The sequence below is a fragment of the Oncorhynchus masou genome, chromosome 10, assembly GCF_036934945.1.
Source record: "Oncorhynchus masou masou isolate Uvic2021 chromosome 10, UVic_Omas_1.1, whole genome shotgun sequence".
In the NCBI taxonomy this organism is placed as follows: Eukaryota; Metazoa; Chordata; class Actinopteri; order Salmoniformes; family Salmonidae; genus Oncorhynchus; species Oncorhynchus masou.
The window spans coordinates 41,547,287-41,572,870 of NC_088221.1; the positions used below are offsets into that span (position 1 = coordinate 41,547,287).

The window sequence follows — 25,584 nt, forward strand, 5'->3', positions numbered from 1 at the left end:
TCTGTCAGTCAGTCACATATCATTTTGGATTGAAAAAAAAGGTACTTTGCACAGATCAACACATGATGCAGTCCAGCTCCTATAGCCCTTAGAACTGACTTTAGACCTCCCCTGAAGGATGGCATGTCTGAGTGTCAATGGCTGGGGAGAGTTTGGCAGAAAACATGGATCCTTGGCCCGAGATTCGCTCTTGCTGCTGGTGATTCTCTAATCCACCTCTACGCAGGCGACACCATTCTGTATACTTCTGGCCCTTCTTTGGACACTGTGTTAACTAACCTCCAGATGAGCTTCAATGCCATACAACTCTCCTTCCGTGGCCTCCAACTGCTCTTAAACCCAAATAAACTAAATGCATGCTATTCAACCGATCATTGCCCGCACCTGCCCGCCCATCCAGCATCACTACTCTGGACGGCTCTGACTTAGAATACGTGGATAACTACAAATACATAGGTGTCTGGCTAGACTGTAAACTCTCCTTCCAGACTCACATTAAGCATCTCCAATCGAAAATTAAATCTGGAATCGGCTTCCTATTTCGCAACAAAGCTTCCTTCACTCATGCTGCCAAACATACCCTCGTAAAACTGACCATCCTACCGATCCTTGACTTCGGCGATGTCATCTATAAAATAGCCTCCAACACTCTACTCAGCAAACTGGATGATGTAGTCTATCACAGTGCCATCCGTTTTGTCACCAAAACCCCATATACTACCCACCACTGCGACCTGTACGCTCTCGTTGGCTGGCCCTCGCTTCATACTCGTTGCCAAACCCACTGGCCACAGGTTATCTACAAGTCTCTGCTAGGTAAAGCCCCACCCTATCTCAGCTCGCTGGTCACCATAGCAGCACCCACTCGTAGCACACGCTCCAGCAGGTATATCTCACTGGTCACCCCCAAAGCCAATTCGTCCTTTGGTCGCCTTTCCTTCCAGTTCTCTGCTGCCACTGACTGGAACAAACTGCAAAAATCACTGAAGCTGGAGATTCCCATCAGCTCACAGATCACTGCACCTGTTCATAGCCCATCTGTATACAGCCCATCTATCTACCTCATTCCCATACTGTATTTATTTATTTTGCACCACAGTATCTCTACTTGCACATCCATATTTTGCACATCTACCATTCCAGTGTGTAATTGCTATATTATAATTATTTCGCCACCTTAACTCCCTTATTTGACCTTATTTGCACTCACTGTATATAGACTTTTTTTTCTACTGTATTATTGACTGTATGTTTTGTTAATTCCATGTGTAACTCTGTGTTCTTGTATGTGTCGAACTGCTATACTTTATCTTGGCCAGGTCACAGGTGCAAATGAGAACTTGTTCTCAACTAGCTTACCTGGTTAAATAAAGGTGAAATAATTGTATTTTATTTTTATTTATAGACAAAGCAATTCTTTTTTTTTGCCAAAACTGTCAATCAATTGGCTACAAAAGGGCAGTCTGTGAGTATGTACAAAGATGAGGCGTATCTTTTCTTATTTGTCCGTTTTTTATGTGGTTTGTGTGTGTGTGTGTGTGTGTGTGTGTGTGTGTGTGTGTGTGTGTGTGTGTGTGTGTGTGTGTGTGTGTGTGTGTGTGTGTGTGTGTGTGTGTGTGTGTGTGTGTCTTTACATGTACGTATCTACCTGTGCCAATAATCTGTATGACTGTACATGTGGTCCCATGTCTAGGGGCCAGTAGTCTTTGGTCTCTATCCCAAAGGCCTGTTGTTTTTCCCAGCTCAGTCACATTCAGAAAAACCTCCCGTCTCTCCCCATGTCTACAACGTCTCCTCATCATCATCTGCGGTCGTACTATTATTGAGGACAGGCATCGTCTCCTTCAGAGAGATGTCATCCACCTGCTTGGCACTGCCCTCCTCCGGTTCCTCAGGGATGGAGGGGTGGACGCTGTCTGGGTCTGAGTTACTGATGACGTAGCCAGGCAGGGTGGTGTGGGTGGACAGTGTCGGGGGTCCGTTGCTACGATAGACACGGCTGGAGAAGAGGGTGGTTGAGCGGATGGCGGGCCCGCCCCCAGCCAGCTGAGACTGGCTGCTGGAGCTGTTGTTGAGCCCGGTGAGCACTGAGCCGTAGCGGTAACGGCCACACACCACCGGAACCTTCCAGTCCAACGCAAGGTTCCAACGAGTCCATGTATTTTTTATTTCCGTTTGGACCTTTGGGGGAGATGAGGAGAGGCGGAGAGGAGGTTGTTGGGGAAGGAAGAGGGTTGAGGTGGGGTGGATACGGGAGGAAGAGCGTTTAGGTGGGGTAGTTGGGGGAAGAAGAGGGTTGAGGTAGGGTGGGGTGGTTGAGGTAGGAAGAGGGTTGAGGTGGGGTGGTTGGTGGAGGAAGAGGGTTGAGGTGGGGTGGTTGGTGGAGGAAGAGGAAAAGGGTTGAGGTTAGGTGGTTGGGGGAGGAAGAGGGTTGGGAGGTGGTTGGGGAGGTGGTGGTTGGGAGGGGATGAGGATTTGAGGGGTTGGGTGAGGATGATGGTTGAGGGAGGGTTGAAGAGGAAGGGTGGGGTGGTTGGGAGAGGAAGAGGGTTGAGGTGGGGTGGTTTGGGGAGGAAGAGGGTTGAGGTGGGGTTGGTTTGGGGTTGGGGGAGGAAGAGGGTTGAGGTGGGGTGGTTGGGGAGGAAGAGGGAGGTCAGGTGGTTGGGGAGGAAGAGGGTTGAGGTGGGGTGGTTTGGGGGAGGAAGAGGGTTGGGTCAGGTGGTTGGGGGAGGAAGAGGGTTGAGGTGGGGTGGTTGGGGGAGGAAGAGGGTTGAGGTCAGGTGGTTGGGGGAGGAAGAGGATTGAGGTGGGGTGGTTGGGGGAGGAAGAGAGTTGAGGTCAGGTGGTTGGGTGAGGATGATGGTTGAGGTCAGGTGGTTGGGTGAGGATGATGGTTGAGGTGGGGTGGTTGGGAGAGGAAGAGGGTTGAGGTCAGGTGGTTGGGAGGGGAAGAGGGTTGAGGTCAGGTGGTTGGTGGAGGAAGAGGGTTGAGGTGGGGTGGTTGGGAGAGGATGATGGTTGAGGTGGGGTGGTTGGGAGAGGAAGAGGGTTGAGGTCAGGTGGTTGGGAGAGGAAGAGGGTTGAGGTCAGGTGGTTGGTGGAGGAAGAGGGTTGAGGTCAGGTGGTTGGGGGAGGAAGAGGGTTGAGGTCAGGTGGTTGGGGAGGAAGAGGGTTGAGGTGGGGTGGTTGGGGGAGGAAGAAGGTCAGGTGGTTGAGGAAGAGGGTTGGGGGGGTGGTTGGGGGAGGAAGAGGGTTGAGGTGGGGTGGTTGGGGGAGGAAGAGGGTTGGGGGGGTGGTTGGGGGAGGAAGAGGGTTGAGGTCAGGTGGTTGGGGAGGAAGAGGGTTGTGGTGGGGTGGTTGGGGGAGGAAGAGGGTTGAGGTGGGGTGGTTGGGGGAGGAAGAGGGTTGAGGTGGGGTGTTTGGGGGAGGAAGAGGGTTGAGGTGGGGTGGTTGGGGGAGGATGATGGTGAGAAAGAGAGAAAAGAGGAAGAGGGTGAATCATAGCCTTGGTTTTTCTTATGTCAAAAGAACAGACATCTAAGAGGAAGCTCTCAACCTGAAGTGTCTTGCGCTGAAGGAAAGACCATTTATACTGTATACTGAGAATACAGAATACTGATTGACTGCCGTTACAACGGGAAAAAATAGAGGGGGCAGATACGCGTGTGAACAACAGGCACAAACTTTTTCTGAAGTTGCCCGGAATGCCACGCGTGTCCACTTACAGTGCTTTCGGAAATTATTCAAACCCCTTCCCCTTTTCCACATTTTGTTACGTTACAGACTTATTCTAAAATTAATGTATTAAATACATTTTCTTCCTCATCAATCTACACACAATACCCATAAAGACAAAAACCAGAAATACCTTATTTACTGTACATAAGTATTCAGACCCTTTGCTAAGAGACTCGAAATTGAGCTCAGGTGGATCCTGTTTCCATTGATCATCCTTAAGATGTTTCCAGGACTTGATTGGAGTCCACCTGTGGTAAATTCAATGAGTTGGACATGATTTGGAAAGGCACACACCTGCCTATAGGTCCCAAAGGTGAACGTGCATGTCAGAGAAAAAAAACAAGCCATGAGGTCAAAGGAATTGTCCGTTGAGCTCCAAAACCAGATAGTGTTGAGGGAAGAGGAAACAAAAACAATTCTGCAGCATTGATGGTCCCCAAGAACAAAGTGGCCTCCAACATTCTGGAATGGAAGACATTTGGAACCACCAAGACTGTCTGGCAGAGCTCCAGAGTTCCTCTGTGGAGATGGGAGAACCTTCCAGAAGGACTATGCCAAGTGTCACGTCTGGAGGAAACCTGGCACCATTCCTACGGTGAAGCATGGTGGTGGCAGCATCATACAGTGGGGATGTTTTTCAGCGGCAATGACTGGGAGACTAGTTAGGATCGAGGTAAAGTTAAATGGAGCAAAGTACAGAGAGATCATTGATGAAAACCTGCTCCAGAGTGCTCAGGACCTCACACTGGGGCAAAGGTTCACCTTTCAACAGGACAACAACCCTAAGCACACAGCCAAGACAACGCAGGAGTGGTTTCAGGACAAGTATCTGAATGTCCTTGAGTGGCCCAGCAAGAGCCCGGACTTGAACCCGATCTAACATTTCTGGAGAGACCTGAAAATAGCTGTGCAGCGATGCTCCCCATCCAACCTGACAGAGCTTGAGAGGATCCGCAGAGAAGAATGAGAGGAACTCCTCAAATACAGGTGTGCCAAGCTTGTAGCGTCATAGCCAAGAAGTCTCAAGGCTGTCATCGATGCCAAAGGTGTTTCAAAAAGTAAAAAAAGTAAAGAGTCTGAATATTTATGTAAATGTGATATTTCAGTATTTGTTATTTTACACATTTTGTCATTATAGGGTATTATGTGTAGATTGATGAGGGGGGAAAGAAACAATTTAATCAGTTTTAGAATAAGGTTGTAATGTAACAAAATGTGGAAAAAGTCAAGCCGTCTGAAGACTTTCCGAATGCACCATATATCAGTACACTCGTAACAGCCTAAACATTACGAAACTTCCACGAAACGCCCTGTTGAGTTTTGGCCACATGACAGAAAAATGTGACCATTCGCACAACAATCCTTTAATGTCACAAGAAATTAGATAGTGTTTTTTGTCTTACAATAACGTTATTCTCTGCTAATATAATATAATTTATTTTATGTCGAACACTTTCATTATGTGATCTTGCAGACATTGATTCAGCTTTGATCTACCTTTATTTAAAAGAGTACCATTTGTCAGAGTAGCCTGTTCTCTACTAGCAGAGCAGAAGCTTCGGGACCTTTAGCTATCGGGAAGAGAGTCCAGAAAAGTCAAATCCGCAGCCACTCCATACAAAAACATTCCCCACTTGGTCTGCTTCTCACTGTATTTTTGTTAGGGTCAGATTTTGGGGTGGAGTCAAACCTCTCGCTTCGCTTCACTTCCGGTCTGCCTACACCCACCACAGTGGTCGTAGCTATCATTGGTCACAGTCACACACCCATTAGTTGCTAACTGTCTACAAAGATTATGTAAACGTTTTTCAGGACCCTGTCTTTCAAAGATTATTCGTAAAAATCCAAATAACTTCACAGATCTTCATTGTAAAGGGGTTAAACACTGTTTTCCATGCTTGTTCAATGAACCACAAACAATTAAAGAAAATGCACCTGTGGAACGGTCGTTAAGACACGAACAGCTTACAGATGGTAGGCAATTAAGGTCACAGTTATGAAAACATAGGACACTAAAGAGGCCTTTCTACTGACTCTGAAAAACACCAAAAGAAAGATGCCCAGGGTCCCTGCTCATCTGTGTGAACGTGCCTTAGGCATGCTGCAAGGAGGCATGAGGACTGCAGATGTGGTCAGGGCAATAAATTACAATGTCTGTAATGTGAGACGCCTAAGACAGCGCTACAGGGAGACAGGACGGACAGCGGATGGTCCTCGCAGTGGCAGACCATGTGTAACAACACCTGCACAGGATCGGTACATCCAAACATCACACCTGCGGGACAAGTACAGGATGGCAACAACAACTGCCCGAGTTACACCAGGTCCTCTGTAAGACAGGTCCTCACCAGACATCACCGGCAACAACGTTGCCTATGGGCACCAAACCACTGTCGCTGGACCAGACAGGACTGGAAAAAAGTGCTCTTCTCTGACGAGTCACGGATTTGTCACACCAGGGATGATGGTCGGATTTGCGTTTATCGTTGAAGGAATGAGCGTTACACTGAGGCCTGTACTCTGGAGTGGGATTTATTTGGAGGTGGAGGGTCCATCATGGTCTGGGGCGGTGTGTCACAGCATCATTGGACTGAGCTTGTTGTCATTGCAGGCAATCTCAATGCTGTGCGTTACAGGGAAGACATCCTCCTCCCTCATGTGGTACCCTTCCTGCAGGCTCATCCTGACATGACCCTCCAGCATGACAATGCCATCAGCCATACTGCTCGTTCTGTGCGTGATTTCCCACAAGACAGGAATGTCAGAGTTCTGCCATGGCCAGCGAAGAGCCCGGATCTCAATCCCATTGAGCATGTCTGGGACCTGTTGGACCTTTCCCCCCAGAAATGTCTGGGAACTTGCAGGTGCCTTGGTGGAAGAGTGGGGTAACATCTCACAGCAAGAACTGGCAAATCTGGTGGAGTCCATGAGGAGGAGATGCACTGCAGTATTTGCAGCTAGTGGCCACACCAGATACTGACTGAAACTTTTGACTGTTACTTTGTTCAGGGACACATTAATCTATTTCTGTTAGTCACATGTCTGTGGAACTCAGTTTATGTCTCAAATCTTGTTTACAAATGTTAAGTTTGCTGAAAATAAACTCAGTTGCAACTGAGAGAACGTTTATTTTTTTGTTGAGTTTATATACTGACAAGATGCAGGACTCAATGCTTTAACAATGGGAATAAATGTTTGTATAGGCAGAGGGCAGGCGGGAGCAGACAAGAACAGGCACAATTCGGATATTACGTTGTTTTTCTCAAAAGTTGCCGCAATGGCATGTGTGTCCACATACTGTATATCAATATGTAACAACCTAAACATTACAAAACTTAAATTTGATCAAATAACTCTCAAGTAGAAAATGAGCAATACAATTTTATGTTGGTCACATTCAACACTTTCCCATTGACCTTCATACAAAATGCTTTAGGCGCCAATGACGCGGACAACGATTAAGGCAGTCCCTCGCACCTCTCTGATTCAGAGGGTTAAATGCAGAAGACTCATTTCAGTTGAAGGCATTCAGTTGTACAACTGACTAGGTATCCCCCTTTCCCTTTCCCTTCATTTTCGAACAGACAGATTTGGGGTCAGATTCAGCCCTCTTCTGAGCACTGATGGAGGGACTGTGCGTTCCTGGTGTAACTCAGTCAGTTGTTGTTGCCATCCTGCCTCTCTGGCTGAAGTTAGACAACTTATAGAGATTGTAGAATCATCCACACTCACCTCTCCATTGCAGTAGCAGTAGATGATGGATACAAAGAAGCCCTGGAAGGGACAGAAGAGTTGAGAATCAGTGTAATAGAAAAGAGGAGTTTATTTTTGTGTTGCAGATGCTATTCAATTCCATTCATACTCTAAAGCAATGGAAGGTTGATAGCATTGCGAAAACTTTGACAATCTGGTGACATATCCCAGGGAGAAAAGTACCGATCTTAATTTGATCACTCTTTTGTTGCTGAGAATGTTCCTGCACAGAAGGATATGCAAACGTGTGTATTACTGGTTTAAAAAGGCTTCTAAAGTTTGTAATTTCCACTTTAAAACATCAGACTTGATTTAGCCTAACAAAAATTGTATCAACCCCTACAAAAATGTCCAATAATTATAATCCACATAATAATTAACATTTCCTTTTGCTGCAGGATTATTTCCATTCTGTAGCAAACTGGGTCAAATTAAGATCTTACATCTGTACTCTTCTCTCCTTCATTCAATGTCTCTATTCAACGTAACACACATCTACTGATATGGCTTATGAATGTATGAGATGTTTTGATGTAATTCATATTCATATGTCAACCTTTATTCCTCAAATCATTATTACTCCATATGAAAAGGTCATGCATTGATTGGCATCACTTCTGCTATATCTTACAGACCCATTATATCTGTTCTTCTCTCTTTCAGATATCCCCCTTTCCTCCACTCCTGCCTGTCTTTGTGCAAGCAGCAGCACCCTGTTGCGCTATGGAAAGGTTGCAGATCTATGGTGTTGGCTGGCTTTGACTCTTTGACCGAGCTAAATCAGGCATGTGACTAGCCTAGTAAGGTGATGTGAAGAGACATGGTGTTGTTCTCACTCTTTTATCGTATCACCTCCTTCAGCTGGTAAACAAAGATACACAATGAGTCAAACTGTCATATTATTCAGTGATGGTGACTCATATGTTCACTCAAAAAAGTGGAGATGTAAACTTTGTACATAAAACACATAGCTATAATGTTTGTATGAAAAGTATCCCTACTATACACTGTGCTATATGAAGAACAATTCATTGGGGGAATACAGCTATGATGTACATGTAGAAACAGAATAATGTCATGGGGTAATATGGCTATGATCTACATGTAGAAACAGAATAACTCCTTGGAGGAATACAGCTATGATGTACATGTAGAAACAGAATAACTCATTGGAGGAATACAGCTATGATGTACATGTAGAAGCAGAATAACTCCTTGGAGGAATACAGCTATGATGTACATGTAGAAACAGAATAACTCATTGGAGGAATACAGCTATGATGTACATGTAGAAGCAGAATAACTAATTGAGGAATACAGCTATGATGTACATTAGGAATAACTCATTGGAATACAGCTATGATGTACATGTAGAAACAGAATAACGCATTGGAGGAATACAGCTATGATGTACATGTAGAAACAGAATAACGCCTTCTGGGAATACAGCTATGATGTACATGTAGAAACAGAATAACGCCTTGGAGGAATACAGCTATGATGTACATGTAGAAACAGAATAACGCCTTGGAGGAATACAGCTATGATGTACATGTAGAAACAGTAGAAACAGAATAACTATGATGTACATTAACTCATTGGAGGAATACAGCTATGATGTACATGTAGAAACAGAATAACTCATTGGAGGAATACAGCTATGATGTACATGTAGAAACAGAATAACTCCTTGGAGGAATACAGCTATGATGTACATGTAGAAACAGAATAACGCCTTGGAGGAATACAGCTATGATGTACATGTAGAAACAGAATAACGTTGGAGGAATACAGGTATGACGTACGTGCAGAAACAGACAGAATATGAAGGAATTCATTTTGATAACTGGAGACGAGGGGAGGCAAACACATTACAAAACGCATTTGAAACAAACGTGGAAACACAAACCATGAGGAAAGCTGTTATCCTCTGGGTAATTCCATAGGAAGACAACTCAACAACAAAGATGAAAGTTCTGTACATGACATCCACTATTGTAGTCAACACAGTGATACATTTTGCGTGGCTAGTCAAACTTCGTTGTAAGAAAAAAAATCTTTGTTCTTTCTGTCAGAACAACTATTAAAGCGACAACAAAGAGTCTAAGATACGATGAGCAGCTTATAAGAGATTTCTGATAGGCCAGCTGTCAGTCAGAGTAGCTCTTCTGAACAACAGTTGGTTGTCTCTATAATTATCCCCTTAAATCATTCAATTCAAAATCATAAAAATCTGATTTGAAGCTGAAATGTTATATTAGTAGAATGATAATAAATTGTTTCGTGATGAGCTACTAACGGGGTGTCCAACACACTATTACCCTGTCTGGTTCAGCTGTGATCAACTGATTTTAAACAAAAGGCTCTCATGACTGACTGAGAGTGAACATGATCTGTCACAAGCCCTTGGTCCGGAGAAGGATCTTCCCTGTCTTTATTGGCCTCAGCTAGACTCGGGTTAGACAGGGAGATGAAGGGAAAGTGCCAGGATGCAGGGAATCTTCCAACCTGCCTGAGGCTCTGACCTGTAGCAGACCCTGTCAAACCACACCAGTCTGATTGGACTGTACAGAGTGAACGCTACAGAGCCAATTCTACAGAGCAAAGTAGCTTTCACTGCTTAACTCCTGTCCCAAAGTCTTTTTATTTGTAACTACTTTAAAGCTTTATTTTAAAACTGGATCCTACTGCATTTAATTGAATACTGTTTTATCAGCTTTCAGAGACACTTTCAATTTTGAGGGGTGAGAGGGTTCTCATGTGGAATTTAAATTGTGTACTTCCCCTCCCCCTAAAATCCTCATTCAATTTAACGATTTGGCTTCAATGGGTGGGGAACATATTTCAGAATATAGTGGCTTATTCTACCACATCAGTTAATTAATTCATTAGGGAAACAGCATAGAACACAGTTATAAAGGTTATGATGAGTTACATGCACTAACCTTGATGTTAATAACTATTATGAGCTAGGCCTACCAAACATAGTAAACACCATCCATTTACAGTGGATACTGTTTGTCATCTATGCTGTACATCCGGGCAGCCCAACCCTCTTCCTGGAGATCTACTGTCCTGTAGGTTTTCAGTCCAACCCTAATTTAGCATATCTGATTCAGCTAGTTAAGGTCATGTTGAGCAGCTAATTAGTAGAATCAGGTGTATTAAATTAGGGTTGGACTAGGGTTGGACTGAAAACCTACAGGATGGTAGATCTCCAGGAAGAGTGTTGGACTGAAAACCTACAGGATGGTAGATCTCCAGGAAGAGTGTTGGACTGAAAACCCACAGGACGGTAGATCTCCAGGAAGAGGGTTGGACTGAAAACCCACAGGACAGTAGATCTCCAGGAAGAGGGTTGGACTGAAAACCTACAGGACGGTAGATCTCCAGGAAGAGGGTTGGACTGAAAACCCACAGGACGGTAGATCTCTAGGAAGAGGGTTGGACTGAAAACCCACAGGACAGTAGATCTCCAGGAAGAGGGTTGGACTGAAAACCCACAGGACGGTAGATCTCTAGGAAGAGGGTTGGACTGAAAACCCACAGGACGGTAGATCTCTAGGAAGAGGGTTGGACTGAAAATCCACAGGACAGTAGATCTCCAGGAAGAGGGTTGGGCAGCACTGCTGTACATAGTCACTTTGCAAATTACCTCGACTAACCGGTACTGGTAGCCCCTGTATAAAGCCTCGATATTGTTATGTACATTTATTGTGTTACTGTTTGATTGATTTGATTTATTAAAAAATAAAATAATTAGTAAATATTTTCTTAACTTTATTTCTTGAACTTCTTGTTGGTTAAGGGCTTGTAAGTAAGCATTTCACCGTTGTATTCAGCGCATGTGACAAATAAAATTTGATTTGATGTGAAAATAAATCAACAGTATAGTATGTGACTATGGGCTCCAAAAGAGAGTGGGACACATATAGTATTGGCACCACTGTTACAACTTATTGTATGATTCAGAGCCCATTAAGAGCAGCCCTTCCCATTACCTGTGGGCCACGGTCATTGGAAGTGTTGCCACTGGAGTGTATTACAGCAGCCTCTCTGTAATTATTCTTAGTAGATTGCTCTCCTCTCTCCAGTGAGTAAGGGTCATCTGTTGCTATCAACTCCTCAGTAGAATGATCTCTAGTAGAAACTCCTGTTTTCTGGAAGCAAAAATTTGGCTCATTTCCCAAATTTTCCTGCAGGTACTGTATCCAGGTCTAGACTGTGAGGGCCAGTTTGTGCTAAGGAGGAATATGATAATGAGGAGGAAAATGATCGTGTAGGAAGTACAGTAGCAATCAGTTGTATTGACCATCTCTCCCAAAGCTTATGTCAGAGTTTTGAATCGGCTAACAATGTCACTGGTCTGTGGCGATAGATAAAGGTAAGATTGATGAAGCAAATCGTAATTTCATTGCTTGTTATTTTTCATGGATGTTGGTGGGACTATGGCCACAAAGAACCTAAATTCCCTCAGGTGAGAAATGATGTTTAGGGGATAAAGTTCAAGCAGTGTTGGAAAGTAAAGTTCTCCCTCAAGTTGCGACGAAATGTCTGCAGATGTAGCATCTTAATTGGATCACTCTTTTGTTGCTGAGAATGTAAAACTTGCAGTCTATTTGAGTTTTAAAAAGGCTTCTAAAGTTGGCAATTTCCACTTTGAAAATTCTAACTTGATTTGCCATAATGAAAAATGTATCAATCCCTACAAAAATGTAAATGTAATTATAATCCACATAATAATTCACATTTCCTGTTGATGCAGGACTATTTTCCTTCCTGCTATAGGAAACTGGCTCAAATGAAGGTTCTACATCTGTACCTAATTTTCAAAAAGATGGTATGAATAACCAGTTACCTGGAAGGAGTTGAAGAAGAGCTCGAAGTACATCCTGACCTCCCAGCTGAGGCCCTGGAAGGTGTGAGGCATCCCCACAAACACAATGTAGTGGACCCCAAACACCAGCACCAGCACCAGGGTGGACTTAGCCAACTTCCTGTGGGTACAGACACAAGCAAAAGGTTGGAGAGGATCAGTTTGAGCAAGACAAGATGCTGAATCTTTATCTCATAATAGGTCGTAATTTGGGATGGAAGGTGATCAGTAATTCTGCGCAGTCAGACTTCAATGTAGTTGTTTTTGTCACACACAGAAAGGCTAAAGGCCACCCGTCTTTACATCACAGTGGATTCAGCCATGACATCAACACTCACCAACAACTCCCTGTTTAGTAAACAGGGTTTCACATGTCACAGATGGCCATCAGTCATGTCAATTTGCAAAATTCTGCTTTCCTCGCCTGTGGTTCTTCCCCTCAGATCTGATCTGTATTGATGATCTACAGTGCCTTGCGAAAGTATTCGGCCCCCTTGAACTTTGCGACCTTTTGCCACATTTCAGGCTTCAAACATAAAGATATAAAACTGTATTTTTTTGTGAAGAATCAACAACAAGTGGGACACAATCATGAAGTGGAACGACATTTATTGGATATTTCAAACTTTTTTAACAAATCAAAAACTGAAAATTGGGCGTGCAAAATTATTCAGCCCCCTTAAGTTAATACTTTGTAGCGCCACCTTTTGCTGCGATTACAGCTGTAAGTCGCTTGGGGTATGTCTCTATCAGTTTTGCACATCGAGAGACTGAAATATTTTCCCATTCCTCCTTGCAAAACAGCTCGAGCTCAGTGAGGTTGGATGGAGAGCATTTGTGAACAGCAGTTTTCAGTTCTTTCCACAGATTCTCGATTGGATTCAGGTCTGGACTTTGACTTGGTCATTCTAACACCTGGATATGTTTATTTTTGAACCATTCCATTGTAGATTTTGCTTTATGTTTTGGATCATTGTCTTGTTGGAAGACAAATCTCCATCCCAGTCTCAGGTCTTTTGCAGACTCCATCAGGTTTTATTCCAGAATGGTCCTGTATTTGGCTCCATCCATCTTCCCATCAATTTGAACCATCTTCCCTGTCCCTGCTGAAGAAAAGCAGGCCCAAACCATGATGCTGCCACCACCATGTTTGACAGTGGGTATGGTGTGTTCAGGGTGATGAGCTGTGTTGCTTTTAATCCAAACATAACGTTTTGCATTGTTGCCAAAAAGTTCAATTTTGGTTTCATCTTACCAGAGCACCTTCTTCCACATGTTTGGTGTGTCTCCCAGGTGGCTTGTGGCAAACTTTAAACAACACTTTATGGATATCTTTAAGAAATGGCTTTCTTCTTGCCACTCTTCCATAAAGGCCAGATTTGTGCAATATACGACTGATTGTTGTCCTATGGACAGTCTCCCACCTCAGCTGTAGATCTCTGCAGTTCATCCAGAGTGATCATGGGCCTCTTGGCTGCATCTCTGATCAATCTTCTCCTTGTATGAGCTGACAGTTTAGAGGGACAGCAAGGTCTTGGTAGATTTGCAGTGGTCTGATACTCCTTCCATTTCAATATTATCGCTTGTACAGTGCTCCTTGGGATGTTTAAAGCTTGGGAAATATTTTTGTATCCAAATCCGGCTTTAAACTTCTTCACAACAGTATCTCGGACCTGCCTGGTGTGTTCCTTGTTCTTCATGATGCTCTCTGCGCTTTTAACGGACCTCTGAGACTATCACAGTGCAGGTGCATTTATACGGAGACTTGATTACACACAGGTGGATTATTTATCATCATTAGTCATTTAGTCATTTAGGTCAACATTGGATCATTCAGAGATCCTCACTGAACTTCTGGAGAGAGTTTGCTGCACTGAAAGTAAAGGGGCTGAATAATTTTGCACGCCCAATGTTTCAGTTTTTGATTTGTTAAAAAAGTTTGAAATATCCAATAAATGTCGTTCCACTTCATGATGGTGTCCCACTTGTTGTTGATTCTTCACAAAAAAATACAGTTTTATATCTTTATGTTTGAAGCCTGAAATGTGGCAAAAGGTCGCTAAGTTCAAGGGGGCCGAATACTTTCGCAAGGCACTGTATCTAAATAATCTCCCGATCCATCAGTGAAAATGCCAATAAAAAACTAAACCTACCGGTAATTATTAAGCATTTATAAATGGCCTGCAGGCAGACGTCAGATGGGTAAATGGTGTGTAAATGGCACACTTAGTTAAGATGGGAGCGTGCCTCCCTCATATCTGTCATCATCATTCATGCTACAGTCCAGTGAACACGACTGACGCCCACAGCAGGGTAGACAGTCTCCTGCAGGGTAATGTTCTCCTGATCTGTAAGGTGACTCAGACGCTGGTGTCTGTAAGGTGACTCAAACGCTGGTGTGTGTGTGTGTACAAATGTGCATGTGTGTGACTGTGTGTGTGTGTGTGTGTGTGTGTGTGTGTGTGTGCGTTGTATAACTGTTATTAAGCCTAGAAGAGTAACGTGGGGCTTCGACCCTGGTGGAAACACTCTGGATCAGTCCTTGATGGCACTCTATTCCCATTATAGTGCACTACTTTAGACCAGAGCCCTATGGGCCGTATTCAAAAGCAGTGCACTATATAGGGAACACTAGGGGTGAGATTTGAGACACATCCTCTGAATGAACCTCGGAACTCTCACCTCCCCGACACACAGCCCTATCATTACAGAGGCTTTCAACATCCACTATGGATGTTGTTCAGTAGCATCATGGGTAATTGCAGATAGAAAATAATATCAACTAATATGTGCTTTTGTGTATGTTTTATGGTGTTTCATCCCACTTTGAAACGATAACGAAGCACAGAGGAGATTTCAGACCGAACATAAATTCTAAGCTAGTGGCAAGACATTTCACACCCAAGACAAGATGTACACCCATATCAAGTCATTGTTAAAAGGGAACATTATGAGTGCTTTTTATATCAACAATGTTCAACTCTACAGGAGAAAAAAAGGTCAAATGCCTTACTACAGTTGACTTTCAGTGTGATCAATAGACATTCACATAACTAGTGGGTCCTCACAGAAACTAGTGGGTCCTCACAGAAACTTGTGGGTCCTCACAGAAACTAGTGGGTCCTCACAGAAACTTGTGGGTCCTCACAGAAACTAGTTGGTCCTCACAGAAACTAGTGGGTCCTCACAGAAACTAGTGGGTCCTCACAGAAACTAGTGGGTCCTCACAGAAATCTTTTGCCATCTTTTTACCCACCTGTACTGTTTTCTTGTGTCGTATCTCCCTGCGTTGGTCTCCCTGATCTTTGTTGCCAGCACTCGCACAATGTTCACAAAAGGATAAAATTCAGCTGAAAAGACAATTGGAAAAAAAATTCTAATTAGCTGAACCAGAGATAATAGACACGTGATTGCAGAGAGTACAAGTCCTCTGCTTGAAACATATTCCCTCATTTCTCTAATCTCCTCACTTCTCTAATCTCCTCTCAATTCTCTCAAAAGCCCATCTTCTTAGCACTTTAATATCTCTTCACAATCCATTGAGAGATAACATGGGCTTGACTGTATGTTGATGTATGATATCGAGTTGAGTAGGTTACTTTCTAAATGTAATCAGTTACAGTTACACGTCCAATATTGCAACCAGTAACTCGTCCAAAATTGCAACCAGTAACCTGTCCATAATTGTAATCAAAACTCAGTAATGTAATCTGATTACTTTCAGTTACTTTCCTCTTAAGAGGCATAAGAAGAGGACAAAAACAATCCATAAAATTAATTTGCTGTGTCATGATGGAACAAACTTCAATTTGCACCTTATTTAAATGCTGAATTGAATGTCATTGAGAAAATAGAAAGGTTTCTTATTAACATATTTTCCTGCAAAAATCCTTTCTGAATTAAAAAGTAATCCAAGAAGTAATAAGCTAGTTTTACGAAGGTATCTGTATTCTGATTACAATATTTTTCACTGGTAACATAACTGAATATGGTTAAGAAAAACGTAATCCATTACATGTAATCAGTTACTCTGGTGATAGACCATACAGTGCCTGGACATGTGAAAACACAGGTTCTATCTACCATGGTCTATCTACCATGGTCTATCTACCATGGTCTATCTACCATGGTCTATCTACCATGGTCTATCAATGAATCAAGCAATTCAGTACAAGTATGAGTTATAGAACTCCAAATATAATATAATAAGAGACTACAGGCTTTGAAATGGGGCTCAAGGAGGATTCCGAATATTGAGAGGGCATTCGATTTCAAACTCATCATTTTGCCTGACTCATATACAGAATCAGGTCATTGTTCATGAAGAATGATCGAGTCTCTCTGAGGAACACCTCAGCGATGGGTGAAAATGGCATGATGAAAAGTATTAATTTTGAGACGTGTGGCAATCAGTTGAATGCCTTTTGCCTCAGTATAATTAATTTGAAAAATGCAAATGGGACGTTTACATATTTAGGCTTTCATTCTGACAGAGGGCTCTTAGAATGGGGCTCCTAATGGAACTCAACATCCATTAAACAACCTGTCACTTTGTATGAGGAAACCATGACAACATGAATACAGAATACATTAAAACTATGACAATGAATACAGAATACATTAAAACCATGACAATGAATACAGAATACATTAAAACCACGACAATATAAATACATTAAAACCATGCCAATATGAATACATTAAAACCACAACAATATGAATACATTAAAACCACAACAATATGAATACATTAAAACCACAACAACATGAATACAGAATACATTAAAACCACAACAATATGAATACATTAAAACCACAACAATATGAATACATTAAAACCACAACAATATGAATACAGAATACATTGAAACCACAACAATATGAATACATTAAAACCACAACAATATGAATACATTAAAACCACAACAATATGAATACATTAAAACCACAACAACATGAATACAGAATACATTGAAACCACAACAATATGAATACATTAAAACTACAACAATATGAATACATTAAAACCACAACAATATGAATACAGAATACATTGAAACCACAACAATATGAATACATTAAAACCACAACAATATGAATACATTAAAACCACAACAATATGAATACAAAATACATTAAAACCACAACAATATGAATACATTAAAACCATGACAATATGAATACATTAAAACCATGACAATATGAATACATTAAAACCAAGACTATATGAATACATTAAAACCACGACAATATGAATACATTAAAACCACAACAATATGGATAGGGTGCCAATTGCGACTCAACCCTCACATCTTATTCATCCCACCTAACGTATAGATTCAGATCATCCTCAGATCCCAATGACTTCATCATACTCCTCCATATGAAATCAGTGTTATCGTACAAATTCCCTCCGATTTTCGTTCGGTCTCAGACCAAAATCAGTGTAATTATACACATTCCCTCAAGGCTCTGACCCAAAAGGAACAGAACTGAGGAGAGGAAAGCTTCTTGTTTTAAGATAGTCACTCATAACATGGATCATTTAGCTATTTGATTTTAAATTTTAAGAATACTTAATGTATATAAAAAATATATAAATTTGGCCTTTACTACTATAGCCCATAGAAATGTATTCAATAACACAATCATAAATGGCAAAAAATCATAAGGAGTAAGGTTTTGAAGTGTGTGTCCTACATCTAGGAGATATAAGAAAGATCAGGAAGTGTTTTTGGCACAAAACTACCTCCGTACTTCCATTCATTTGTGTGGGTTACCTTCAGATGAGCCCTGTGACACTTGTGGGGGTCGTGACACTTGTGGGGGTCGTGACACTTGTGGAGGGTCGTAGAGCAAAACAGAGAACACCATTGTGTTCGTGAGAGTCTTCCCTTTTTACAGGGTCAAATTAGTTCAGCCTGGCCTCATAAACTAGACGTAACATAACACTTGTGGGGGTCGTGACACTTGTGGGGGTCGTGACGGAGTATGTTACTGTATGAATCCGGGACACTCAAATTAGTATGATATGTTACATTTGAAGTGGTTTAAGACAGATGGTTATTTAAGGAAAAAACAAAAGTAGTGGCCTCCCTGGTGACGCAGTGGTCTAATGCACTGCATCACAGTTGCTAGCTGTGCCACTAGAGATCCTGGTTCGTGACTGGGCGACTCATGGGGAGGCGCACAATTGGCCCAGCGTCGTCCGGGTTAGGAGAGGGTTTAGCAAGTCGCCAGGTGTACGGTGTTTCCTCCGACACATTGGTGCAGCTGGCTTCTGGGTTAAGAAGCAGTGCGACTTGGCTGGGTTGTGTTTCGGAGGACACACGGCTCTCGACCTTCGCCTCTCCCGAGTTCGTACGGGAGTTGCAGCGATGGGAAAACACTGTAACTACCAATTGGATACCGCAAAATTGGGGATAAAGAAAGTTGGGAGTTTGAATCTCATCAGGGACATTTTTAGACCATTCTCAACTTTTCAACTACTTTTTAGCTACTTTGTAAATACTTAACATGTTAGTTAACCCTTCACCTAACCCTAGCCCTAACCCTTTGAGCTAGCCCTTCCCCTAACCCTAACTCCTAACCCTAACCCCTAGCCTAGCTAACTTTAGCCAGCTAGCTTTCATTAGCCACCTAGCTAAAATTCGCATACAAAATGGATGAATATCATATCAAACTTGACATATCATCCTAAATGTAGTGTCTCGGATTTACATACAGAATAATACAAAATGCTCTGCGACCGAGTTGATTAGTTTGTAGCCCAAAAGGTGTGGACGATGTTGTTCATGAGAGACATCTGTCCATAGTGTGGTCAAACTGTACGGTCGTTTTCGGGAGAAGACTGATTTTCCGGGTGTCTCATGGTGTGACAAACACCACTGTAGCTTGGCCACCTTCCACTGCAGATGCGGAAAGCCGACAGAGGCGGATGCCCTGGATTGAGATGAATTTCGATGGGGATTTTTTTATTATGTTACTTAGATTGACACACAGGATTTTTGGAGAATTCAATCATTCCTATTTTTTATATGAATAAAATTCTGCATTTTGACCCTCGGCGCAACCTCTGTGAATTCTAGGAAGATTTTAACCCACTTAACCCCCAAATGTCACTGTCACTGTAAAGCCCTAGTTATGTTGTTGCTTTCACAAAGTAATTTCTGAAGATTATTATTTATTTAATGTGATTAGTAATTAATTTACACCTGTCCCTTATTTTTTTTTTTTTATTTATTTCACCTTTATTTTACTAGGCAAGTCAGTTAAGAACAAATTCTTATTTTCAATGACAGCCTAGGAACAGTGGGTTAACTGCCTGTTCAGGGGCAGAATGACAGATTTGTACCTTGTCAGCTCGGGGATTTGAACTTGCAACCTTTCGGTTACTAGTCCAATGCTCTAACCACTAGGCTACCCTGCCGCCCCATTTTAAGGTAAACCCTGTTACGTGAACTGAACTCTCACTTTAATATGTGACTAATTTCAGGAAACTAGGCCTATGTCACACGTCACTACTTCACATGAGAGTCATTTGAACGTAAACTTTCTTTTTATATCAAAATGTGTTTTCTTGGCAGTAATCCCTTCTGGAACAGGTGAATGTTCATGTGCTTTAATAACAAACTTCTATGCCATCTGCAAATACGAATACAATTTTAAATTGCGAGCCTAGATGGTTTAGCCATAGAAAAAGTCAGCAACCTTCCCATTAGCCATGATTGGATGAGATAATGAGTGGGCTGGACATGCCAAGAGATCGAGTTCAGAAATCAGTGGAATTAGAGTATGATAGCTAAGGAGATGGATAAAACACCTGTCTCCGGATTACATCTTCAAGCTAAGGCCAACCATGGCATCTGTGACAGAGAGGGAGAAGCGTCCATCCATGTATACGGGTAAGATAGTCTAGCTAGCTACATTTTCAGATATTACACATTTCTAATTTAGTCAGAAAGTTGTTTTCATTTCAAGTTAAAGTGTACTGGTAGCTAGATAGCTAATGTTAGCTGGCTGGCTAGCTAGCTAATGAGACGTGTATGATCTGTGTAGTAATATTATTCATATATCAGAGCCATTTGCTTTGCTAGTTTTAGCCTAATGTTATCCTGCTGACATTGAACCTGGTTGGTTAGCTTCCTGCAGATTTATGCAGTGTAGTCATGAGTTGGGATTATGGTTCTTTTTTAGCTAGCTAGCTACATGTCTTAACAAAAGACTCCACTATCCAAGTGACCATTTCAATAGAATGTTCATGATGTCAATGCGTCAACTGTTAATAGACGTAGCTGGTGAATTCGCTCTGGCTATCTACTCCGATTTCAGACCACTCTCGTCTGAGTGTGCCAGAGTGCAGAAGTAACTGACAAATTTATGAAAACGCTCAACACCCGTTGAATATGGCCGGTGGCAGTAAATGTTGGCAAAAAAACACAATTAAATTGTTGCCAGCAGCACAGTTGCAGTCACCCATGCTCTGGATAACATAAAAATAGCCTAAAATAGCCTAATCCACCTTTTTATGGTCAACCCATTTATGGTCAACCCTGTTACGGTCAACCCAGCACTTAATAGGAACTTACTATAGTATTTTTTACTTAACCTCAAGGTGGGAAATGTGTTTAATGAAGTTAATGAAAATGTGCTATTTATGACAGGATGTTAAAATTAGGTGAAATCAAGTTACACTTCTGAAAAGGCGCCGAATTGGTGGAACGACCCAAGATAAGTGTGCTCCAATATCAGTTGCTATCTCTCACATTTCCAGAGTTAACACACACACAAAGGCAGCTGGGGGCAGAGTTGAATTTTTAATCTCAATCAAAATATTTTGCCACCGTGCAATTTTCCACTATTATCCGCAATTTTCCACAACATTATCTGATTTCAGTAATGTGAGAGAAACCCATAAACAATTAGAAGCAGACATTCATACTGTCTATCTTCCTTCAGCTTCTGAAAAGCTTGGTGATGGGTCTCAGTAGGCGGGTCTGTGTGTCTAATCTTTAAAGCTCCCAAAAACCCACACGCTGAGCGGTTTCATAAAATGATGAATGCTAAAATGGGTCCCCATAAGATCTAGAGCAGGAGTCTACAACCTTTTCTAGCATGAAAGGTACTTAAAAGAAATGAAATGTCGCCAGCTGCTCATTTTATTTCTTTCTTTCAAATAGTCACATCATTCTCCTCTGCCCAGAAACTCTTCCCTGGGGCCTTGGTATAGAAGAGATGTGTTCTGTCCATATACTGTTCCTGGTAATATTATGGTTAATAAACAGTATTTGGCATGACAGGTCCCATCCAATTCTCTTTGTATTTTCCAAAATTCTGTTTAATCAGATTTATTTTTCCTGGTTTTAGATTGTTTTTTTTACTCTCAATATAACAATTATTCATGCAGAAACAACTAAAATGGATGTTCTGGGTCCACGTCAATGCTTAAATCACATCACTGACAAAAAAAGTAGGTAATCTGAACTAGTTAATAATGAGGCAGTGGATAGACGTCAAACGGGTGTGAATATTTTCTCCCAAGGATTTGTGTATACAGTAGTTGTAACAGCCGATGGTAGTAATAACAGAGTAATAACGGATCCATGTCGGTTTGAATGGATCCGTGAATCAAATGAACAGACAACACTTACTAATCATCATGATATGCACATGCCTTCAGTAATTAATCACCATGATATGCACATGCCTTCAGTAACTAATCATCATGATATGCACATGCCTTCAGTAATTAATCATCATGATATGCACATGCCTTCAGTAACTAATCATCATGATATGCACATGCCTTCAGTAACTAATCATCATGATATGCACATGCCTTCAGTAACTAATCGTTATGTATGCACATGCCTTCAGTAACTAATCGTTATGTATGCACATGCCTTCAGTAACTAATCGTTATGTATGCACATGCCTTCAGTAACTAATCATCATGATATGCACATGCCTTCAGTAACTAATCGTTATGTATGCACATGCCTTCAGTAACTAATCGTTATGTATGCACATGCCTTCAGTAACCTATCGTAATACACAGAGTGTACAAAAGATTCGTAACACCTTCATAATATTGAGTCGCACACTTTCCATCCTCGTACTACATCTCCTGCCTCTCTGGCCTCTGGTGTTCGCCATGGTAACATGGTAAACAAGGTCATGAGAAGACATCTGAACTCATGTTGTCCCTGTCTTTCATTCGATGCTGCTTATCACTTTGTCTGGATGTACAGAACCAGTCAAAAGTTTGGACACAGCTACTCATTCGAGGGCTTTTCATTATTTCTTTACAATTTTCTACATTGTATAATAATTGTGAAGACATCAAAACTATGAAATAACACATATGGAATCATGTAGTAACCGAAAAACTGTTAAACAACTCAAAATATATTTTATATTTGAGAATCTTCAAAGTAGTCACCCTTTGGCATGATTACAGCTTTGAACACTCTACCCTTGAAAGAGTAGGTGTGTCCAAAACTTTGACTGGTACATTACATATTACTGAAAATGTTGTTGGTATTTTTCCGGTAAAGATATTATTAGACCTTCGACTGTGAGTGTTGACTGGTAAATAATTGATGGGATCCTCAGATAAGCACATTCACGCACAAACATACATACACAGCCACATGCATGCACAAGCACACGCACATATGAGTGAGTGAGAGAGAGCGAGAGACAAAGAGCAATTATCATATGAATTGAGTTTTCGTTTCCTGCTCTGATATCTGTCTGTGTCCCTGCCACAGAGGTGTTCAGCTGTGTTATGAAACAGTGAAAAGTTAAGGGGAAAACTTCATCTACTTTTCTGTGAGGCAGCGTATCATCCTACACCAACTCTGAGACACAGACAGACTGGAGGCAGCAAGCAAAGCATTACTCTGCCTTACCCCAATGGCTGTCAGAATGGGGACTTGGTATATCCACTTAATGTTCCCAGCACTTAACTCCCAGCACCTAGAATCATTGAGAGAAAAGAAGAAGAGGAAAATAGATGGTTGAAGAAAGGCAAACAAGGAGGAATAAAGTTGGAGGGTGTGAAGTAGGGGTGATGTGTCAAAACAAAGAAATGGAAAGAGAAGTGGAGGGACTGAGGGAGGGAGGGAGGGAGAGATAGAGAGAGAGAGGGAGGGAGAGAGAAGTCGATCATTCCCTGGGCAGGATAATGAACTCCATTTAGAGACTCTCTCTATTCATTAAAGTGACAGACAGGGCAGCTAAAGAGATCCTCTCTCCCTATTCATTACAGTGACACACAGGGCAGCTAAAGAGATCCTCTCTCCCTATTCATTACAGTGACACACAGGGCAGCTAAAAATTCATTACAGTGACACACAGGGCAGCAAAAGAGAACCTCTCTCCCTATTCATTACAGTGACACACAGGGCAGCTAAAGAGATCCTCTCTCCCTATTCATTACAGTGACAGACAGGGCAGCTAAAGAGATCCTCTCTCCCTATTCATTACAGTGACACACAGGGCAGCTAAAGATATCCTCTCTCCCTATTCATTACAGTGACACACAGGGCAGCTAAAGAGATTCTCTCTCCCTATTCATTACAGTGACACACAGGGCAGCTAAAGAGAAGCTCTCTCTCTATTCATTACAGTGACACACAGGGCAGCTAAAGAGATCCTCTCTCCCTATTCATTACAGTGACACACAGGGCAGCTAAAGAGAAGCTCTCTCCCTATTCTTTACAGTGACACACAGGGCAGCTAAAGAGAAGCTCTCTCTCTATTCATTACAGTGACACACAGGGCAGCTAAAGATATCCTCTCTCCCTATTCATTACAGTGACCGACAGGGCAGCTAAAGAGAAGCTCTCTCTCTATTCATTACAGTGACACACAGGGCAGCTAAAGAGATCCTCTCTCCCTATTCATTACAGTGACACACAGGGCAGCTAAAGAGAAGCTCTCTCCCTATCCATTACAGTGACACACAGGGCAGCTAAAGAGAAGCTCTCTCTCTATTCATTACAGTGACACACAGGGCAGCTAAAGAGATCCTCTCTCCCTATTCATTACAGTGACACACAGGGCAGCTAAAGAGAAGCTCTCTCTCTATTCATTACAGTGACACACAGGGCAGCTAAAGAGATCCTCTCTCCCTATTCATTACAGTGACACACAGGGCAGCTAAAGAGATCCTCTCTCCCTATTCATTACAGTGACACACAGGGCAGCTAAAGAGATCCTCTCTCCTATTCATTACAGTGACACACAGGGCAGCTAAAGAGATCCTCTCTCTCTATTCATTACAGTGACACACAGGGCAGCTAAAGAGATCCTCTCTCCCTATTCATTACAGTGACACACAGGGCAGCTAAAGAGATCCTCTCTCTCTATTCATTACAGTGACACACAGGGCAGCTAAAGAGATCCTCTCTCTCTATTCATTACAGTGACACACAGGGCAGCTAAAGAGATCCTCTCTCCCTATTCATTACAGTGACCGACAGGGCAGCTAAAGAAACATCCACTGAGTTCCATCAGGGCCAATGGCAAAGGCTATGTCTGCCTACCCATTCATTGTGAGAATATGTTTTGTTTATTCAGTCAGTATTTGAGCAAGATTTGTTACCCTCTATCTGAGCACACTTAATCCAGTTATGGGTGTTTACTTCATGAATTGCAGAGAGAGCAGCTCTGAAAATAGAATACCCATCCAAAGAGAAGGATTCATCCCGGGAACCGAGGGACATTCTGGAGGGACATTCTGTTAACTTGATTTGGGAGGTTTTTGGTCACACATTAGATAGGAACCCGTTGGAGGAAAGAGAGTCTGCATTTGTCAAATTTTCCCTCCAAGGATCTGCCACATTTAGGTATGATAGCTAGCCATAATTTGAATGTGCAGGCGATGGAGGTCAGTATTCAGTGCTTGCATATAATGTGTTTTATGCACTAGGCTTTAATTAAGAAGTGTGTGATTTGCACAGCAGTGTGTCCCAAATGGAGAGAGCTAACCATGGAGGGAGTTGTACATGACTGATGATTCCTTAATGTAGTGTTAACATGTATTGTACATAATGCTACGTCTGATAATGCTATATCTGATAATGCTACATATGACAAATGCTACATCTGTTAATGCAACATCTGATAATGCTAAATCTGATAATGCTACATCTGACAAATGCTACATCTGATAATGCCACATCTGATAATGCTACATCTGACAAATGCTA

At 42.1% G+C, this 25,584-nt stretch overlaps 1 pseudogene; it reads right to left on the reverse strand.

Annotated features, from left to right (window-relative positions):
• Positions 1 to 1,726: 1,726 nt before the first annotated feature.
• The window catches only part of LOC135546864 (parathyroid hormone 2 receptor-like), an 87,117-nt pseudogene continuing 63,259 nt past the window's right edge, over positions 1,727 to 25,584 (reverse strand).